This window comes from Carcharodon carcharias, chromosome 12 (genome assembly GCF_017639515.1).
Source record: "Carcharodon carcharias isolate sCarCar2 chromosome 12, sCarCar2.pri, whole genome shotgun sequence".
Lineage (NCBI taxonomy): Eukaryota > Metazoa > Chordata > Chondrichthyes > Lamniformes > Lamnidae > Carcharodon > Carcharodon carcharias.
Genome location: NC_054478.1, coordinates 89,424,935 through 89,444,740, shown reverse-complemented (window position 1 = coordinate 89,444,740; position 19,806 = coordinate 89,424,935). Strand labels below are relative to the sequence as shown.

The 19,806-nt window shown below is 42.5% G+C and overlaps 1 protein-coding gene across 1 annotated transcript in view; it reads left to right on the top strand.

Moving 5' to 3' along the window:
* The window catches only part of cerkl (ceramide kinase-like), a 302,767-nt gene that overhangs the window by 120,123 nt on the left and 162,838 nt on the right, over positions 1–19,806 (top strand). The gene's annotated exons all lie outside the window — the stretch shown is intronic.

Here is a 19,806-nt window from a genome sequence, read left to right as displayed (position 1 = left end):
CACTATGCAGGAGGTGTTTCCCCATGTGCTCCTTGCTCATTATTCTGACTTCTACCTGGAACTATTGCTTCACCTTCAGAATAGGACTTGTTGCTCATAGAATCACAGAATGATACAGCACAGAAAGAGGTTATTCGGCCCATTGTACCTGTGCTGTCTCTTCAGTAGAAATATTCAATTAGTCCTAGTCACCTGTTCTTTGCCCATGGCCTTGTAATTTTTTTCCCTTCAAATATTTATCCAGTTCTTTTCTGAATGTTGCTATTGAATCATTTTCCAATACCCTTTCAGGCAGTGCATTACAGATCACAAAAGCTCTGTGTAAAAAAAAAAAGTTTCCTTATGGCATTTCTGGTACAATCATCTTAAATCTGTCCTCTGGTTATTGACCTTTCTGCTGCTGGAAACTATTTTTCCTTATTTAGTCTATCAAAACCATTTTGATTTATATCTCTCAGATTTCTTCTTAACTTTCTCTGCTCCAAGGAGAATAACCCTAGCTTCTTTATGTTTCTACATAACTAAAGTCCCTGATCCCTGGTACCAATTTTGTAAATCTCTTCTGAACTTTCTCTAAGCCTGTGACATCCTTTCCAAAGTATAGTCCCCAGAAATAATTGAGACTTAACCAGTGTTTTATAAAAGTTTAGTATAACATCCTTACTTCTGTATTCTACATGTTTCTATTAATAAAGCCAAGGATCACATGTACTGTCTTACCAGCCTTCTCAACTTGCCCTACCACCTTGAAAGGCTTATGCGCATACTCTCCTAGGTCTCCTGCACTCGTTTAAAATATTATTGTTTAGTTCATATTATTACCTCTTCTCATTTTTCCTATCAAAATGTATCATTTCACACTTCTGTGCATTAAATTTCATCTGCCTTGTTTCTGTCCATTTCCTCAATATGTCCACCCTTCCTGAAGTCTGTTAACTCCTTGATTATCTACTACATAAACGAGTTTTGAGACATCTGCAAACTTTGAAATTATGTCCTGTGTACCTAAGTCCATACATATACAAACATATGAATTAGGGGCAGGAGCAAGCAATTGATCTGATTGTGGCCTCAATGCCACTTTCCTGCCAAAGAGAGTGGTATTAGTACTGACCCCTGAGGAACACCTCTGTATACTTCCCTCCAGTCTGAAAAATAACCACTATTTGCTGCTTTCTGTCCCTCAGCCAATGTTGTATCAATACCACAAGTGTCCCTTTAATTCTATGGGTTTTAATTTTGCTATCAAGTATTGTATAGCATGTGAAAATAGAAGGTGCTGAAAATACTCAACAGGTCTGGCAGCATCATGTCAAAAGACAAACAGAATTAACCTTTTGAGTCAAATATGATTCTTCCTCAGAACAGTGGGTTCTCTTTTTTAAATCTTCTCTGTACTCCCCATGTTCAGCTTCATTTTCTACTGTTTTATGAACCTTATATTTATCATAAGCCTCCTTTTTCTGTCTCATTTAATGCCTATATCTTTTGTCATCCATGTTGCTTTAGCTTTGGATGTCCTTCCTTTCCCCTTTCTGGGATAACGTTAACTCTGTACCTAAACAAACGTCCTCTTTGACAGCTTCCTGCTGTTCAATAACTTTTTCGCCTGCCAAGTTTTGATTCCAATCCACCTGGACCAGATCCCTTTTCAATTCATTTAAGTTAGCTCTCCTCCAGTTAAGTATATTTATGCTTGTTTGTTTCTTGTGTTTTTCCTTAACTATTCTAAACCTCATAATATTACAATCACTGACCTCAAGTACTTTCCCATTGAAACATAAAACTTGGCTCGCTCCATCTCCCAGCACTGCTTCTTTTCTTGTTGAACTGGAAACACACTGATCAAATTCTATTCTGTGTGCCAGACAAGGACTCCTGATGTGGCAAAATTCCTGGAAAGAAACACAATGTTATATAAGAGTGGGAATAACAATGAGAAGTGCCTCAGGTTGTGGGTTGGCAAGGAGATCTGACTCAATGAATAGGGTTCTAAGAGGACATGTTAGCCAATTGTCACAACAGTCATTATTAAATCCTGATATGAAATACATATGTGACAAATGGAAAAATTCAAGAATTTTAATATTTATTTTACAAAGATATGAGCATACTGAGAGGATCTTCCTAATCTAGAGTTTAGCGAAAAGCTGTAAAGAAAATTGACTTAGAAAGGGGAAACAGAGGTCAACCATAAATGGAAAGAAGTTATGAATATGGCATCTTGTTTACAACTTGGAAACCTTAGCATTTTTGATATATTGTGGAAGTACAGGAACAGGAGTAGGCGATTTAGTTCAAGTTCATTCTGCCAATCACTGAGCCATACACCACTGCCCATACAAATAACATCCAAAGATGTTTCCCTGTCCATAACTTTAGTCACCTTCAAAAAATTCAGGTTCGTTAGGCATGATGTACTTTTTACAAATCAATGTTGAGTCTCTGATCCCTGAAAATTTTCAAGGTATTTGATCACCCTATTCTTAATTTATAGATTCAAGCAATTTCCTGACAACAGATATCAGGTAAACTGTAATTCCCTGTTTTCCCTCTTAGTTTTCTTAACTAGCAGTGACATGCACAGTTTTCCAATCTAAAGGAATGGTTCCCAAATCAAGAGAACTTCGGAAGATTATAGGTATGGCATCTGTAATGTTCCTACTTACTTTTAAAATTCAGGGATGGAAGCCATCTGATCCTGGGAATTTGTTGCTCTTTAGTGTCATTAATCTCTCTATTATTATTATCTTGCTTACATTAATTTTGTTGAGTCCTTACCCTGATTTAGTAATAGATTCCCTGGATCGTCTAGCATGCTTACCTCTTCCACTATTGTAAATACTGAAGTAAAATAATTAATCAGCATGTTCACCATTTCCTTAAACTGTTATCGGTCTTCAAGAAGCCCATGTTGCTTCTGACTTCCCTCTTTTTCTTAATGTATTTGTAAATGTTTTTTGTGCTGATTTTGATATCCCTTGGAAGTTTCTTTTCATGTTCACCTTTGTAGCTTTTACTATGTGCTTTGTTACTCTTTGCTGGTCTTTGTATTTTTTTCCATTCACCAGAACCTGTCTTTTTTGTATTTTTGTATGTTTTTTTCTTTTTGTCTTCCCTCTTTAGTTGTCCATAGCTGTATTTTTGGTGAGTAAAATACTTGCCCTTTATGAGTATTAGCTAGTTCTGCCTCATGTTAATTTTTTTTTTTTGTGAACACCTTCATCTGATCTTCTGCCATTTCATTGATTGACGGATTTTTCCAGTTGACTATGGACAGTCTCTGTCTCTTCCCACTGAAATAAGTCTTACCTAAGTCTAGAATTTAGTAGCTGTTTCACGTTTCTCCCTTCCAAACACAATGAGGAATTTTCTGTGCCCGTTGGTGCTGGGCATGTTTCTGCTGCTACTGATGGTCCACAGCACCTCACGGATGCCCAGCCTTGAGTTGCTAGATCTGTTCAAAATCTATCCCATTTAGCATGGTGCTAATGCCACACAACACAATGGAGGGTATCCTCAATGTGAAGATGGGACTTCATCTCCACAAAGACTGTGCGGTAGTCACTCCTACTGTTACTGTCATGGACAGATGCATCTGCGGCAGGCAGGTTGGTGAGGATGAGGTCAAGTATGATTTTCCCCTGATTGGTTCCTCACCACCTACTGCCGTCTAGCAGCTATGCCCCCTAGGACTAGGCCAGCTCGGTCTGTAGTGGTGCTACCAAGCCACTCTTGGTGATGGACATTGAAATCTCCCACTAAGAATACATTCTGTGCCATTGCCACACTCATTGTGTCCTCCAGGTGGTGTTCAACATAGAGTGGTACTGATTCATCAGCTAAAGAGGGGGTGGTAGGTGGTAATCAGCAGGATATTTCCTTGCCCATGTTTGACCTGATGCCATGAGACTTCATGGGGATTGGAGTCGATGTTGAGGACTCCCAGGGCAACCCCATGCCAACTGTATACCACTGTGCCGCCACCTCTGCTGGATCTATCCTGCCGGTGGGACATGATATACCCAGGCATGGTGATGGTGGTGGCTGGGACATTGTCTGTAAAGCATGATTCTGTGAATATGACTATGACAGGCTGTTGCTTGACTAGTCAGTGAAACAGCTCTCCCAATTTTGGCACAATGGGTTAGTAAGGAGGACTTTTCAGAGTCAACAGGGCTGGGCTTGCTGTTGTCATTTCCGATGTCTATGTTGATACTGGGTCCATCCCGTTTCATTCCTTTTTATTAACTTTTTAGCGGAGTGATACAACTAAGTGGCTTACTAGACCATTTCAGAGGGCATTTAAGAGTCAACCAACTTGCTTGGATCTGGAGTCACATGTAGGCCAGACCAGATGAGGACTGCAGATTTCCTTCCCTAAAGGCCTTTAGTGAACCAATAAAGAGTGCAAGACAGTATGCCAGGAGCAGCACCAGGCATACCTAAAAATTAGGTGTCAACCTAGTGAAGTTACAACATAGGACTACTTGTGTGCCAAACAGCATAAGCAGCAAGTGATAGACAGAGCTAAGCGATTCCACAACCAATGGATCAGATTTAAGCTCTGCAGTCCTGCCACTTCCAGCCGTGAATGGTGGTGACAATTTGACAATTAAACACTTACTTGAGGAGGAGTCTCCACAAATAATCTCATTCTCAATAATGAGGGAGCCCAGCACATCAGTGCAAAAGATAAGGCTGAAGTATTCGCAACAATCTTCAGCCAGAAGTACTGAGTCGATGATCCATCTTGGCATCCTCCAGAGGTCCCCAGCATCACAGATGCCAGTCTTCAGCCAATTTGATTCATTCCACATGATATCAAGCAACGGCTGAAGGATACAGAAAAGCTATGGGCCCTGACAATATTCCAGCAATAGTACTGAAGATTTGTGCTCCCGAGCTTGTCGTGCCCCTAGCCAATCTGTTCCAGTATGGCTATAACACCGGTATCTACCCGGCAATGTGGAATATTGCCCAAATATATCCTGTACACAAAAAGCAGGACAAATCCAACCGGCCAGTTACCGCCCCATCAGTCTATCTAGATCATCAGTAAAGTGATGGAAGGGGTCATCAACAGTGCTATCAAGTGGCACTTGCTTAGCAATAACCTGCTTACTGGGTTCTCAGTTTGGGTTCTGGCAGGGTCACTCAGCTTCTGACCTCATTAAAGCCTTGGTCCAAACATGGACCAAAGAGCTGAACTCCAGAGGTGAGGGAAGAGTGACCGCACGTGACATCAAGGCAGCATTTGACCGAATGTGGCATCAAGGAGCCCCAGCAAAAAGTGGGGTCAATGGGAATTGGGGGAAATCTCTCCTCTGGTTGGAGTCATACCTAGCTCAGAGGAAGATGGTTGTGTTTCTTGTAGTTCCTCGGGGTAGTGTCATAGGTCCAGCCATCTTCAGCTGCTTCATCAATGACCTTCCTTCCATCATAAGATCAGAAGTGAAGGTTTTTGCTGATGATTGCACAATGTTCAGCACCATTTGCGACTCCTCAGATACTGAAGCAGCCCATGTCCAAATGCAGGAATACCTGGACAATACCCAGGTTTGGGCTGACAAGTGGCAAGTAACATTTGCACCACACAAGTGCCAGGCAATGACCGTCTCAAACAAGAGAGAACCTAATCATTGCCTCTTGACATTCAATGGCATACCATCACTGAATACCCTACTATCAACATCCTGGGAGTTACTATTGACTATAAAATGAACTGGACTAGCCATATAAATACAGTGGCTACAAGTGCAGGTCAGAGGCTAGAAATCCTGTGGCGAGTAACTCACCACCTTACTCCCCAAAGCCTGTCCACCATCTACAAGCCACAAGTCAGGAGTGTGATGGAATACTCTCCACATGCCTGGATGAGTGCAGCTCCAACACCACTCAAGGAGCTTGACACCATCCGGGACAAAGCAGCCCACTTGTTGGACAGCCCTTCCACAAACATTCACTCCTTCACCGCCAACGAACAGTGGCAGCAGTGTGTGCAATCTACAAGATGCACTGCAGAAACTCACCAAGGCTTCTTCAATAACACCTTCCAAACTCATGACCACTACCATTTAGAAGGACAAGTGCAGCAGATAAAAGGGAACACCACCACCTGGAACCTACCTTCCAAGTCACTCACCATCCTGACTTTGAAATATATTGCTGTTCTTTCACTGTCGCTGGGTCAAAATCCTGGAACTCCATCCCTAAAAGCACTGTGGGTGTACCTACACCACAGGGATTGCAGCGGTTTAAGAAGGCACCTTTTCTAGGGCAGTTAGGGTTGGGCAGTAAATGCTGGCCTAGCCAGTGAAGCCCACATCCCATAAAATGAATAAAGGCAAAATGCAAGAAATGGTGGGAATGACTGAGGGCAGAGTGAGGCGGTCAGGTGGGTGGGTGAGGGTTCGATGATATCGGTAGAAAGGACACTGAGGGCGGTTGGTGAAGACACGGAGGATGAGGGTGTGTGTGAGTTAGTGGTGTTGTCTCTTGAGGTGTGATGGGTTTGTGAGTTGAGTGTTATGAGAGGAGTGACTTACCCTGACAGAATCGATGAGCCCATTCATTCTCTTGCGGCACTGGGTGTCTGTCCTCTTTTGCAGGGCATTGGCACTGAACACCACTGTCACCGCCTCCCATGCTGGATTGGTGACCTTGCTTGCTGGTCTTCATCCAGAGAGGGGGTAGAGAACATTATGGCAGGCTTCCATGGCATCCAAAAGGTGCTCGAGGAGACGTGTCATTAAACTGGCGAGCTGCAGTCTTCTTGCTTTTCAGGGTCATGTCTTCTTTGCAGCAGTCGTTGGCTGGAAGCACCGAGAGGTGTGCACGCTGCTGTACTTTAAATATGGTGCATGGCTAGAGCAAGCAATGAGGAGATGGTGTGGTGGGCGAATGAGACCCAGCCCACCACCGAAATCGCATGTTTCCCAGGAGTGCATGATTAATGAGACGGGATTGGGACAATATGGCATGAAAAGTCGCCATTGCGGCCAGTGGGAAAAACATTCTTTTTCCCACCCACCGCCGTGCTTAGGGCGTATCATCCCAGATTTGCACTATGTGGAGCTCAACCATATTATGATCACTATTATAAAAATCTTCATACATTATTAAATTGTTAACTAAATCTGGCTCGTTCCTCATTGCTAAATTTAATATAACCTGCTCTTTTATAGAACATATAAGACATAGTTATCCCCGATTACTTAAGAAATTGACATGGGCGAGTCTCCTCATCTCAATTTATTTAAAAAAATGCGACCACCCCCCATTAAAACTCTTCTGCTTTTGCTACATGCTTGTCTAATCTCAGAATTTATACAATCTGCCATGTCAAGGCTTCTATCAGGAGGCCTATACACAGCTCCCACAACATAAAAAATACTTTTTTATTTCGTAATTCTCCACTGCCTGCTTGGTTTCATTATCATTACCTCTGTTATCATTGAAGCAATCAGCTGCTGCTGCTGTCCTTCCTCCACTAGTCCCCTGGACAAACGTCCTAAGTCACCCTGCCCTAGTCTTGAACTCACTCCTTTATTTAATTTCTCTCCTACCTCTCCTCATGCCCTCTCTATCCAATATCCAGTACTGGATTCGGGGAAATTTCCTCTGGTTAAATATTGGAAGACTAAAACAGTTGTCTTTGGTCCCGCTTACCAAACTCCGGTCTCTTATGCAGACTCCATTCCTCTTCTCGACAACTGTCTGAGACTAAACCAGACTGTTCACAACCTTGTTATCAAATTTGAAACTAAGGTGTGTTTCCAACTACGTATTCACACTGTCATTTAGAACGCCTATTTCCACTTCGATAACTTATTCCGGCTTCACCCATACCTTGGTCCTCTGCTGTTGAAAGCTTCATTCATGCCTTTGTTATCTCTCGACTTGATGATTCCAATCCACTCCTGGCTGGCCTCCCACATTCCACCCTATGTAACCTTGAAGTTGTCCATAATTCTTCTGCCCATGTCCTTACTCATACCAAGTTCCATTCACCAGCATCCTTGTGCTCACTGATCTAAGTTGGCTCCTGATCAAACAATGCTTTGAATTCAAAATTCTCATTTGTTTTCAAATTCCTCCATGGCCTCGTTGAGCCCTCCCTCTCTCTGTAATCTCCTCCAAGCCTCTAACATATCTGCACTCATTGTTATGATCCCAGCCCTTGGACAAGCATGATTGCAAAGTGGAACCCAGCTTGATAGATCCTAACTTTTATTTGCTTGTTTGGATACATGGAAAGTAGCTACTGAACAGAATCACAGGAGTCAGCTGATTAACTTTTAACCAAAGAATAAAGCATTTATTAAACAAGAAAAAGATTAACAATATTACAATACTCCTTCACCCACAACTATACCTTTGCAGATATATATAGATTTGTGAGGATAACACAAGTTACAAAAGCTATCTTACATTTTAATGTTCCCAGTAAGTACACAGTCTATGTACACTTATGGTGATAAAAGCAAAATACTGCGGATGCTGGAAATCTATAACAAAAATAAAAATACCGTGAAAAACTCAGCAGGTCTGAGAGCATCTGCAGAGAGGAATATAGTTGACGTTTCGAGTCCGTATGACCCTTCATCAGAACTAAGTAAGTAGAGAAATGAGTTGAAATATAAGCTGGTGGAGGTGGGTAGGACATCTAGAGCTTGATAGGGGGCCAGCGATAGGTGAAGGCAAAGAAGAGATTACCAAAGGTGTCATAGACCAAAGGACAAAAGGGTGTTGACGGTGGTGATATTATCTAAGGAATGTGCTAATGGGGACATTAAGTGTAGTAAGCAGGACAAACTATTGGCAGGTGGCCCTATTGGGGGTGGAGTGGGGGAAGGGATCGAAATGGGCTAAAAGATGGAGATAAAACAATAGATTGAAATAAATTTAAAAATAGGTGGGAAAATAAAAATATATTTGTAAAAAAATTATAAATTCTTGGAAAAAGGGGGTTCAGAAAGGTGGTGGGGATGGAGGAGAGAGTTCATGATCTGAAATAGTTGAACTCAATATGCAGTCCGGAAGGCTGTAAAGTGCCTAGTTGGAAGATGAGGTGCTGTTCCTCCAGTTTGCATTGAGCTTCACTGGAACATTGCAGTAGGCCAAGGATGGACATGTAGGCATGAGAGCAGGGTGATGTGTTGAAATGGCAAGCGACAGGGAGGTTTGGGTCATGCTTGCGGACTGACCAAAGGTGTTCTGCAAAGCTGTCACCCAGTCTGCGTTTGGTCTCTCCAATGTAGAGGAGACCGCATTGGGAGCAGCGAATGCAGTAGACTAAATTGAGGGAAGTGCAAGTGAAGCGCTGCTTCATTTGAAAGGAGTGTTTGGGCCCTTGGACAGTGAGGCGGGTGGAAGTAAAGGGGCAGGTGTTGCACCTTCTGCGGTTGCATGGGAAGGTGCTGTGGGAGCGGGTTGAGGTGTAGGGGATGATGGAAGGGTGAACCAGGGTGTCCCGGAGGGAACAATCCCTGCGGAAAGCCGCCGGGGGGTGAAGGGAAGATGCGTTTGGTGGTGGCATCATGCTGGAATTGGCGGAAATGGCGGAGGATGATCCTTTGAACACGGAGGCTGGTGGGGTGATAAGTGAGGACAAGGGGGACCTTATCATGGTTCTGGGAGGGAGAGGAAGGTGTGAGGGCGGATGTGCGGCAGATGGGCCAGAAATGGTTGAGGGCCCTGTCAACCACCGTGGGTGGAAAACCTCAGTTACGGAAGAAGGAAGACATGTCAGAGGAACTGTTTTGGAAAGTGGCATAATCAGAACAGATGCGACGGAGGTGAAGGAACTGAGAGAATGGGATGGAGTCCTTACAGGAAGCGTGGCATGAGGAGCTGTAGTCGAGGTAGCTGTGGGAGTCGGTAGGCTTGTAATGAATATTGGTGGACAGTCTATCACCAGAGATTGAGACAGAGAGGTCAAGGAAGGGAAGGGAAGTGTCAGTGATGGACCATGCGAAAATGATGGAGGGGTGGAAATTGGAAGCAAAATTAATAAATTTTTCCAGATCCAGACGAGAGCATGAAGCAGCACTGAAGCAGTCATTGATGTACCAGAGAAAGAGTTGTGGGAGTGGGCCTGAGTAGGACTGGAACGAGGAATGTTCCACATACCCCATAAAGAGACATGCATAACTGGGGCCCATGCAGATACCCATAGCCACACCTTTTATTTGGAGGAAGTGAGAGAAGTTTAAGGAGAAATTGTTCAGTGAGAGAACAATTTCAGCCAGACAGAGGAGAGTAGTGGTGGATGGGGATTGTTCGGGCCTCTGTTCGAGGCAGAAGTGGAGAGCCAGCTTATATTTCATCTCATTTCTATATTTCTTAGTTCTAATGAGTCATACGGACTCGAAACGTCAACTGTATTCCTCTCCACAGATGCTGTCAGACCTGCTGAGCTTTTCCAGGTATTTTTGTTTTTACACTTATGGTGACCTGTGGTCAGACAAACCACACTCTGAAAGCAAATGACAGATGTCACCTCAACCAGAGGCTATGGATCTCTCCTCAACTCTCCCTCGACGCTTGTCACACCATGAGCCAACTGGTCTCACTGCACTCTGTCTTTTACATGAGGGTTTCCAATCGCCACTCTCTAAGACCTCGCCTTGGAATTTTCTCCCAAACTGATGCTTTCTCTCAGACACCCTCTGCAAGGGTTCACCTCCAGCATTTCAAACTCTCCTTCCATGCATTCAAGTTGTCTTCCACCCACTTCTCTCTTACCATCTCAGCCATCAGCAGTACCACTGCTTGACATGTCCATAGCAAAGAGTTACAGACTTTCAGCCATCTCTTTGGACCTTCTTGCCTCTTGCAAGCTGTTCTCACTTTAAATCTGCTTTCTGCAGCTTTTGTCTCTTTAAATCTGAAGCTTGGAGCCTTTCTCTTTGCCTCTCATTCTTAACTTCACTTAATGGTACCTTTCCCAGGTTCCTGTCCTTCCTTCGACTAGAAGGTCTTCTTGGACTTTTTCTTGCTTCTGTCTCACTCCTTTGGCCTTGGGACCTTTTGATTCTTTTGGGAAATCCGCAGCTTCCTCTCCCAGTGTTCAGTCTCTCTGGAATCCTGGCTTCAAACTGAAACTTAAAACTGCTGTTTCTTTAGTTTTTCTGTGTTTGTCTGTGAGCAGTACCTGCCACTCTGGATCCCTGTTGCTAGACAACAGCCAGTTTTCTTGTGTTTGTTTAACTTCTCGGTAGGAGTTGTAAAACTCATAAAAAATGCAGGCAACCTTTTAAAGAAAAAGTAAACCTCAGTTTGACCTTCAACACAGAGATATAGACATACAAATCAAACTTAAACATTAAAGCTAAAACTTATCCCTAACATCCAAGAAATACACATATAACTTACTTAAACTGTCTTTATTTCCTAACATCATCTACTGCTGGCCTCTTGGACATTTCTGATGTTAATTGCTCCATTATTGGTGGCTGGGCCTTCAGCTGTCTAGGCCCTAAGTTCTGGAATTCCCTTCCTAAACCTCTCTAACACTGTAACTCTCTTTCTTTCTTCAAAACATTTCTTAAAACGTGCCTTTTTGGCCAAACTTACAACTATATGCCCTAGTATCTCTTCTGTGGCTTTGTGCCTAATTTTGCTTTGTATTGCTCCTGTGAAGCATCTTGGGATGTTTTGCTACATAAAAAGCACTATATAAATTAAAGTTGTTATTGTTGACTTCATTCTTAAGCATTAAAGCTACTCCTTCCCTTCTACCATTTTCCATGTCTTCCCTGTAGACCTTATAATCCTTGTATATTTAGTTCCCAGTAATGACCGTCTTGCAGCCATGTCTCCATAATGGCCAACTTGTCATACCCTCCAAGTTGAATTTGCACCTGCAGTTCATTCATTTTGTTCCCTATACACTGTGGTTGTATAGGGAACCTTTAAACATGGACAAGACCCAGATTCGAAAGTCCCGCCCCATTTCCAACAGATCCCATTTTCATCGGTAGATGAAAGGGGTGGGCTGATTTCAAACAGAGTCCATTTCTGCTGTAGCAAAAGCCTTAACTTGCAGTGTGAAAGTCAAAAATTTTGAGTAGGCATAAATGCTTGTTAAGGGCAAGTAAGATCTGTTGAACTGTCATGCTGCGAAGTTATTTAAATCCCCAGCCCTTTAAAAATTATAAAAATAGGCTGCCTGTATTAGTGAAGGTTGAAAAAAATCTGCTGTAGTAGTTTGTTGACATTTCCCCAAGGGTGTTATTATATCATTATTAATGATTGGTTGCTTTCCATAACCAGCAATTTTGTCAGTAGGGTGTCCTAAGTTAACAGTTTGACTGACACCTCAAAGAGGTTATTAAAGGATTAGCTGTCTTTGTGGTGTTATGAATACAAGTCTATTTCGAGTGAATTTTTTTAATATAGTGAAGTATGTTTTAAATATTTAGACCTTTATTTTGTTTCAACACCACATGACTCCTGAGGTCTACCCATGGTGGATACTGGGTGAGTTAGTATGGAGGGTATGAGGGCAAAGGCTGGTGGGTGGGGGAGATGGGTTGACAGGAGTTGGCATTAAGTTGTCATGGAGGCTATTATGGGCCATGGAGTGGGTGAGGGGCATGGTTTGGCATGAGTTGGCATTAGGTTTGCATGGGAACTATAAGGGGCCATAGGGTGGGTGAGAGGCACAGGTTGGCTTGTGTTGACATGACGCATAAAGGTGGCATGGAGAGTGGTTGGAGGGTAATGGGGTGTGAATGGCCGAAAATGTAAGTAAATAACTGAGACAAAGCCCCAGAAAACAGTCTTTCAAATAGCCTGCCTATTCATTTGGCAGCCCCAGTGGTGCCTCCGATTTGCATCTGAGGCCCGACTCCACCCACAACACCCCTCCAACCCGAGCAAAAAGATGGGCACTTTCTCCTGAGGCGAATGCGACAAGCTGGTAAATTTCCAGACTCGCACCACCTGCCTTGGGAGCGAAAATCTGGCCCTGTGTGTTTGTATAAAGAAAGCTTATTTGGGCCACACCCCCTAATCTGCCTTTTGCTTAAATGCTTAACCCACACATTTCTTAGTTCTGTCTCCTGATTTAATTACTTTTCATCTTTTAGCTTTGCCCTTATCTGTAGTGTTTAAAGCACTTTTGTTTGCTTTTGAACAATTATTTGTTCTATCTTTCCCACCTGAGTTTTCCCTCATCACCTCACCCTCTCACTCGTTTAGAGCCCTGTCGCCACCCTATTTATCCCTTCTGCTAGGACCCTGGTCCCAGTTGGTTCAGGTGGAGTCCATTCCACAGTATAGTTCCTTACTGTCCCATTACTCATACCAGTGTTGCCATGAAGTGGAATCCTTTTTCTACACTACTCCTTCAGCCACATCTTCACTCCCTGATCTGTTTATTCCTGTGCCAATTTGCACATGACTCAGTTAATAATCCAGAAATTACAACCCTTGAGGTCCTGATCTTTAATTTAACTCCTGGTTCCTGGTAGTGTCCAGATAGGACTTTTGCATACTCTTTCCTATGTTGTTGGTCCTAGCATGGACCACAATGACAAGATCCTCCCCTTCATCTCCAATATCCTTTCAGGCCAATTTGACATGTCCCTTACCCTGGCATCAGGTAGGCAACAAACCTGGGAGGACTTTTGATTCTGCTTACAAAGGATGCTCTCTGAATCACTAATTATTGAATTTCCTACCACAGCTACATTGCGCTTCCCCTCCTGCTCCCTTTGGACAGAGTCCTGCTCCAAGGTGGCGTGGTCCACGTTCTGGCTATCTTTCCAACAGTCTTTATCCCTACTTTTCACAGAAAGCAAGTACATTGTACTTGTAGAATAGGATCAATTTCTTTGGCTCCTCATTTTCTATCTCACCTGCTTTCCCCTTACTCTGTAAATTATCAGTCACAGAAACCCCAATCTGAACCTTTTCCTCTCTGTGAGGTGTGGCCGAAATCTGGAACAAACTTTCCATGTACTGCTCTGCCTCCCTTATGACCCAGAGTGTCCCCAACTCACTTTCCAGTTCATTGACAACTTTGGTTGGAGAGGATTATGCTGGATTACATAGGATATGTGACACAGAAACAGAACATTTGGCCCAAACAGTCCATGCTGGCATTTCTGCTCTCCTCATGTCTCATCCCATCTTCCCTTATCTAAATCTTTAATCCTAACCTTCTATTCACTTCTTCCTAATATGCTTGTCTAGCATCCCCTTAAATGCATGTATTTGTAGTGTAAGTTTAACAAAGTGGATATGCTGATGTGTGATATAGATGATATGTCATTGACATCAGTCAGTCATGTGTTAGACTCTCTCTCTCAAGAGGGAGGAACACACCATGCTCAAGAACAACATACCTACTCTAACCTGCTCAGATGTAGTACAAATAAACCTGTTTTAAGCAAGTGCTAAAGTACGACTACAGTCTGCCTAAGGGAATATAGGTCACGCATACCAGTAACCAAGAACCATGCCAAGAGTCCACAGATCAAAGGGACCATCCAAAACAGAATTCACTTCAACCATTCCTTGTGGTAATTTTAAGGATCTCTGTTAGGTCACCCTTTAGCTTTGTTTCAAAAGAAAAGAGGCCCAACCCATAATCCCTTGCTAATATATATGTCCAAGGATTTCTGGTATCATCCTTGCAAATCTTCTCTGCACCCTCTCCAGTCCCTTATGTCCGTTTTATAGCATGATTTCCAGAACAGCATGTAGGGGGTTTGATACATGTTTAGCATAACTGCACTACTTTTTAATTCTTTTCCTGTAGAAATAAAGCCTAGTGCTTTGTTTGATTTTTGCTTTATGGCCTTTTACTTTTAGTAATTGTATTATTTGTATTCTGAGACCCCTTTGTTCCTGTATTCCACCTGGACTTGCAACTTCCAAGTAATAAGTGATATCCGTATTCTTCCTATGAAAATAAGCAAACTGCTGCAGTCCATGAGGTAGTAATCTCACATTCAGCTGTGTTGAATTTCATTTACCAATGATCGCCTATTCTGCAAGTTTATTAGTGTCCTCCTATAATTTGTTGCTATGGTCCTCAGTATTGACTATCCTTCCCCACAATTTGGTGTTATTTGCAAGTTTAGAAATTGTGTTTTTAATTCCAAAGTCCAAATTGTTAATGTAAATTGTGAACAGCAGCAGTTCCAGCACTGAGCCTAGTGGAACACCACTTTCCACCTTCTGTAATCCTGAATAACTATCTTCAATTCCCATTCTCTGCTTTCTGTCCTGAAACCGATGAGCAATGCATTCTGCCATTTGTCCCCCGACTCCACGTTCTCTATTCTTATTCATTAGTTTATCGGAGACCTTTTAAAAATCCAGTTAAATTACATGCATTGCCATTGTCTCGTTTCATGTTATGGCCTCAAAAAAGTCAATAAGGTTGGTCAAGCATGATTTTCCCTTTGAAATCCATGCTGACTATTTTACATTATATATTTTTTCATTTCTAGATGTTCTTCTATTCTCTCGTTTAAGAGAGATTCCATTATTTTCGTACCATCAATGTTAAACTGATTGGTCTATAATCCCTGGACATGTTCTGTTCCCTTTCTTAAATATAGGAATTATATTACCTATCCAGCAGTACTCTGTTACAACCCCTTTTTCTAATGAATTATTAAGTATGTGTAGTAATACTTCTGCTATCTCTTCTCTAGATCCTTTAAAATATATAGATGCGGATCAGGAGCTGTATTCTCTTTCAGTTTGAATAGTTTATTTAATACATTCCTTTTTTATTTTAAATGCACTTACCTCATTGTTCATTTCATCATTCAATGTTATGTCCACCAGTTCTATCACCCTGGTAAATACCAAAGTGAAATAATTATTTAATATGTGTGTTATTTCTCTATTGTTACCTGTGGTATTATCCAGTCTGTCCCTTAATGGTCAGATACCCATCACAGCCTTCCATTTTTATTGATGTGCCTGTAAGATATTTTAGTTTTATTTATGTTCCTTGATAATTTAATTTCATAGTTCTTCTTTGCCTTCTTAATTGTTTTTTAACTTCTCTACTAACTTCTTCATATTCTCTCTTATCATGCACTCCTTTTCTGTCCATGTACTTAATGTATGCCTCTTTCTAAACCCTCAATTGTTCTCTTATATACTTATTCATCCATGGAGTCTTACTAGTGTTTAGTTTGTTTCTTCCTTTTAGCAGAATTTTTTTTTTCTGCACTCTGTTGAATACTGCTCTAAATATTTCTCATTTTTGTTCTACACTGTTGTTTACCAATTTTGTTACCCACTTCATTTTCACAAGTTCTATTCACAACCCCTCCAATCTTTTAATCTAGTTTTTGTCATGCTTATGTCCTTCTCTATCATCTTGAAGTGTATTATATTGTTAACTATTGTATTGATGTTCTCCTTGTTTTACTTCCCTTACCTGTTTTGATTCATTTGTTGTTACTAGATCCAATAGCAAATTGTTGGGCTTTTCGCATATTGGGTTAAAAAGGAGTCCTATGCACATTGTAGGAGCTCAATTTCTTTATGCCCTTTGTTACTTCTTAAGTCCGATTAATGTCAGGGTAGTTGAAATCTCCCATGGTTATTACCATATACACTCATGAAAGTCAAATACTTGAGTTCAGTTTTTTAGGCAAAAAGCCGAGGAGTCGACTTTTCATGGTTAATGTTTAAAACATTTTTTTAGGATGTGGGCATCGCTGGCTAGGCCAGCATTTATTGCCCATCCCTAATTGCCCTTGAGAAGGTAGGATGAACTGTCTTCTTGAACTGCTGCAATCCATGAGGTGTAGGTACATCCACAGCACTGTGAGGAAGGGGGTTCCAGGATTTTCATCCAGTGACAGTGATTAATGGCGATATAGCTCCACGTTAGGATGGTGTGTAACTTGGAGGGGAACTTGCAGATGATGGTGTTCCCATGTGTCTGCTGTCCTTGTTTTTCTAGGTGGTAGAGGCCACAGGTTTGGAAGTTGCTGTCGAAGAAGCCTTGGTGAACTGCTGCAGTGCATCTTGTAGATAGTACATACTGCTGCCACTGTGCGTTGATGGTGGAGGGAGTGAATGTTGAAGGTAGTGAATGGGGTGCCAGTCAAGCAGGATGCTTTGTCCTGGATGGTGTCAAGTTTCTTGAATGTTGTTGGAGCTGCATTCATCCAGGCAAGTGGAGAATACTCCATCACACCCCTGACTTGAGCCGTGAAGATGTTGGACAGGTTTTGGGGATTAGGGGGTGAGTTACTTGCTGGAGAGTTCCCTGGCTCTGACCTGTTCTTGTAGCCACAGTATACGGTTGGTCCAGTTCAGTTTCTCATAGAGTCATTTACGGCACAGAAGGAGGCCATTCAGCCCATCGAGCCCATGCTGGCTACTGTAGAGCAATCTACTCAGTCCCACCTCCCCACTTAGTCCCTGTAGCCCTGCAAGTTTGTTTCATCTAAGTGTCTATCCAATTTCCTTTTGAAATCACTGATAGTTTCTATTTCCACCACCCTTGTGGGCAGTGAGCTCTAGTTCATTACCACTCAGTGTGTAAAAAAAGTTCTTCTTCACAACTCTTGTCCAAAATTCTAAATCTACATCTCATCTCTTTAGTTCTGAAATAAGATTTTTCAAAGGAACACAGTGACTGATTTGCTTTCAAGTGTTTAAAAACGAGCATTAAAACTCAAATCCTCATAGGATAAGGGGGCACATTTCCACCTCAACCTGGAGAAACCAATTGATACATGTTAGGAAATCCTGCAAACTGCATATGTTCAAAATAGACCCCTCACCTGTCTATGAAAAATACCCAGAAAAATATATGTGAAGACCAGGCTTGTGTGACAGGCTGAGACCTTGAAACAAAAAAATTCAAGGCAGGTATTAAAAGACGCAAAAACAATTCAGTGAGTAACTTCAATCATATTATTGTGAAATGTGCAATTTTTAATATTTTTGGCAAACCTTTTAAATATTTGAAATTTCAGTCAGTGAGAAAAGACAGCAGACAATATTTTTTACCAATCATTTTTATTAATCTGCTTGGTTCATTATATTTTTGCTCTTTTTTATTAGGTTTTGTTGACTGCTTGATTGTCATTTTTGTAAGTACTTGGTAGTTTGCCAATGGCAGTTTTCTCATGTTGAATTTGCTTTTGATTTAATTTTGCCAACTCTTTAAGCTCTGATTTGATTCTGTCTGACTTTAAACCAGTCAAAATATGACAGCAAAATGTTGCCAAAATTGTGGCACAAGAGGGTAACGTGTGCAGGATGTGCATGCCATACACAAGATCTTTAAAATATAACAGATAAAAGAAAAGGGTACATAAATTACATATGCAAATTATTGCAACTCTTCAAAAAAAGTGTTAGATTTGTGTCAAAGGTGTCAGAAGTTAGTGGCTGAATAGACAGGTGATAATTCAGAAAATATTGGCTTTTGATAGACTAGATTATAAGTAGAGACAATCTTAAGTCTGTAGACATTTTCCCGAAGGAAACTAATTAATCTCTGCTGCAAAGGATGAAGTAAGCACTACATATGAATCTAAGAATAGAGAGTGATGGAACAGGATTTTTGATTTGGAGGCAGGATCCTGACCCTGCACTGTGCCAGAAATAGGCGCATGGAGCAGAATTTAATGTAGGCAACAAGGGTCTTGCCTGCTGACTCTCTAGCTGTTGGGAGCCACTCATTGCCTACTTTCGGGAAGGTCTGCCGAATTAGGTGCCAACTGAGAAGCGGTAGGCCTTTCTGGGGATCAAAGACCCCACAGGCTGAAATCCCATCCCCCCCCCCGCCCCGAGAATGACTGGCCAATCAGAGGCCAGCAGCTAGGCAGTGCCACTGGGGAGGCAGTGGTACTGCCTGTAATGCACCCACCTGAGGCCCAGGATCGCCGAAAAACCCAGGCCATAGGTGAGTGATGGTGTGAGGTGGAATGTGGGATGGGAGTCACAGAAGTGAGTGGAGAAGGGTCTGCAGCAAGCATAGGTGGATGGCTCTCAGTGCATCCCCACTTTCCAATGCTTAGACCCTGAATCAAGCATTGAGTACCCGACAATGAGAGACCCCGACTAGGTTTTGCTTTTCAGGCTTCCCGCACCTGCCATTGGGTGAATATCAACAGTGGCAGGATGAAGCTTTTTTGTGGCATTAATTGCGCACGTAAGGGCCTCAATTGATGGCAGGGTGAAAATGCCACCCACAAGGCTTTCTGCCCTGGACTTGATCGGGACAGAGATGGGAAGATGGCAGGGTCCCCTCCCTCCCAAATCAAAAATCCACCACCCTCCCTCCGGCCACCCTCCCTCCCAATTAAATGCCCACCCACCACCAAACATGCCTCAAGGGAGTGCATTGAATTCCAGCCATTATTTTCAAAGGAATGGCCAATTAATCATTAGAGGGTGCGCTCAGGGCAGGCTCCCTAACTTGGGACCCAAAGGAGATCATCCAGCACAGAGAGTGGTAGCCTATCAATGCAGGTAAGAGAGAGCAAATGAGGGAGAAGGCACCTCAGAATGGAGGCAGCCTCTCAGCACTTTCAGCATTGGCAGTGGGGTGGGTGGAGGAGGTGGGCGTTAAATGTTTCTGGAGAGCTGGTACGCTTGTCTGCCATGAGAAAGCTGCCTCCTTTCACTGGCTGTTTCTCAGTCACCCCAGAGGGCCCACCTGCTGTCGCAAAAATTCTAGTCAGCACGGGAGAGAGGCCCTTTAATTGTAGTTATGAGCTATTCGCTGCTTGCGGAAGAGTAGCCATTCCACCCCTTATGTGGCCTGTTTGAAAATAGCTTGAACACAGGACAGAGCCGGCA